This window comes from Thalassophryne amazonica, chromosome 10 (genome assembly GCF_902500255.1).
Source record: "Thalassophryne amazonica chromosome 10, fThaAma1.1, whole genome shotgun sequence".
Classification (NCBI taxonomy): Eukaryota; Metazoa; Chordata; class Actinopteri; order Batrachoidiformes; family Batrachoididae; genus Thalassophryne; species Thalassophryne amazonica.
The window spans coordinates 3,359,096-3,362,146 of record NC_047112.1 but is presented as its reverse complement, the minus strand read 5'-3'; positions in this window follow the sequence as shown (position 1 = coordinate 3,362,146).

Genomic DNA, 3,051 nt, shown 5'->3' with positions numbered 1-3,051 from the left:
TATAGTTAGGGCTGGATCAGGTGACCCTGAACCATCCCTTAGTTATGCTGCTATAGACTTAGACTGCTGGGGGGTTCCCATGATGCACTGAGTGTTTCTTTCTCTTTTTGCTCTGTATGCACCACTCTGCATTTAATCATTAGTGATTGATCTCTGCTCCCCTCCACAGCATGTCTTTTTCCTGGTTCTCTCCCTCAGCCCCAACCAGTCCCAGCAGAAGACTGCCCCTCCCTGAGCCTGGTTCTGCTGGAGGTTTCTTCCTGTTAAAAGGGAGTTTTTCCTTCCCACTGTCGCCAAGTGCTTGCTCACAGGGGGTCGTTTTGACAGTTGGGGTTTTTCTGTAATTATTGTATGGCTTTGCCTTGCAATATGAAGCGCCTTGGGGCAACTGTTTGTTGTGATTTGGCGCTATATAAATGAAATTGATTTGATTTAATGTCAATTCTGAGGCTGTTCTGTAAATATTCATTCATACACTTAAGAATATTCATGTTGAGTTTCTAAAAAACTTGTTCTGTAAATAGTTCTCTTACTTTTGTGATTAAAATTATTGATTTGAATCTCAATTTTGCGGCTGTTCTGTAAATATTTTTCAAATAAACAATAAATATAGCAACTTCTGATCAATCCATATCAATTTCAGACTTAAAATAATCCATATAATAATCCAATAATCCAAATAATAGCCATCTTTGAACTTGTCCAAGGTCTGTGTCCCAAGACTGTGGCAGTAACCGGACTGGAATTATGCTGAGCACAGACAAGTGGACGGACAGATGGATGGATGCATAGTCTCTGGAATACCCGATGGCCATATCTGACAGCCTCAGGAAATAAAAAGTCTACGTGTGAAACGATGAGGCCTGCAGACTTTACACTGACTGATTAGCGAGTTTCCAGCCAAACATGAAAGGAACCCTCCCAGGATCCACAGGCCCCTCTGAAGGACCCTCTGGAGGTCCTGGGACCTAGAGCTGAGCCAGGAAAGGACATAGTCCCCGTGTGTGGGGTGGATGAGAGGCAGCGCACGCCGAGGTCTCTGCCAGTGCCCCGACCAGCTGCTCGTGTGTTGTTCCCTCGGGTGGGGCTGGTCACGGTGGGGCGGGGTCAACGACTCCCCTGTGTGGGAGGAATTGGCAGAACATGACGACAAGCTTGCTGGGGTCGGCGGCTGCACGGTCCCAGACAGCCGTAAGTAATGGAGTCCAGCACGGCGGCAGGCACCGCTCTGAATCACCTTAATTAGATACGGGAGGAGGGACAAACCAGTGAAAAGGAGGTGATACGTCCACGTTACCGCTAAAGAATGAGACAAACACTCCTGCACGTCCTCTTTTTTTCTTTTTGGACAGTATTTAACCATGTTTTGATGTCCAAACATATGGTGCTACTGTGACACTTTTTCAGCGGCTTCCTCCTCTAAAAATAGCACAACGATAATTAATCTGCCATCTGACAGAGAATAAACACGCAGCCAGCTTATGTCATTAATAATTCCTTGGTTCCTAAAGTACTCCACTGAGATCTGAGAACATTTGAAGCCTCACACTGAGAAAATCACAGTCTTACAGGATAACGTGCTCAATTACTGAACAACACGATTCAACTTTTCAAAATGAGAGAAAACTTTAAGGCAAGATACCATATTTTATACAGTATAAGTCAATCAATCAATCAATTTTTTTATATAGCGCCAAATCACAACAAACAGTTGCCCCAAGGCGCTTTATACTGTAAGGCAAGGCCATACAATAATTATGTAAAACCCCAACGGTCAAAACGACCCCCTGTGAGCAAGCACTTGGCTACAGTGGGAAGGAAAAACTCCCTTTTAACAGGAAGAAACCTCCAGCAGAACCAGGCTCAGGGAGGGGCAGTCTTCTGCTGGGACTGGTTGGGGCTGAGGGAGAGAACCAGGAAAAAGACATGCTGTGGAAGAGAGCAGAGATCAATCACTAATGATTAAATGCAGAGTGGTGCATACAGAGCAAAAAGAGAAAGAAACAGTGCATCATGGGAACCCCCCAGCAGTCTACGTCTATAGCAGCATAACTAAGGGATGGTTCAGGGTCACCTGATCCAGCCCTAACTATAAGCTTTAGCAAAAAGGAAAGTTTTAAGCCTAATCTTAAAAGTAGAGTCCTGGTTTCTTTACCAGTTTTGGAGGCCCTGTGACTTATACTCAGGTGCCACTTGTAGCGCAGCCAGAACGTATTCACGGCGCTTCACTTTTCCACATTTTGTTATGTTACAGCCTTATTCCAAAATGAAAGAAATTCTTTTTTTCCTCAAAATCCTACACACAATACCCCATAATGATGATGTGAAAAAAGTGTTTTGTTCTTTTTAGATTTTTGCAGATTTATTAAAAAAATAAAAAACTAAGAAATTACATGTACATAAGTATTCACAGCCTTTGCCATGAACCACATAATGGAGCTCAGGTGCCTCCTGTTTCTACTGATGATCCTTGAGATGTTTCTACAGCTTAATTGGAGTCCACCTGGGGTAAATTCAGTTGATTGGACATGATTTGCAAAGACACACACCTGTCTACATATAAGGTCCCACAGTTGACAGTCAGAGCACAAACCAAGCATGAAGTCAAAGGAATTTTCTGTAGACCTCAGAGACGGGATTATCTGGAGGCACAAATCTGGGGAAGGGTACAGAAACATTTCTGCTGCTTTGAGCACAGTGGTCTCCATCATCTGTAAATGGAAGAAATTCGGATCCACCAGGACTCTTCCTAGAGCTGGCTGCCCATCTAAACTGAGTGATCAGGGGAGAAGGACCTCAGTCAGAGAGGTGACCAAGAACCCAATGGTCACCGTGTCAGAGCTCCAGCATTCTTCTGTGGAGAGAGAACCTTCCAGAAGGACAATCATCTCTGCAGCAATCCACCAATCAGGCCTGTATGGTAGAGTGACCAGACGGAAGCCACTCCTTAGTAAAAGGCACATAGCAGCCCACCTGGAATGTGTCAAAAGGCACCTGAAGGACTCTCAGACCAGGAGAAACAAAATTCTTTGGTCTGATGAGACAAAGACT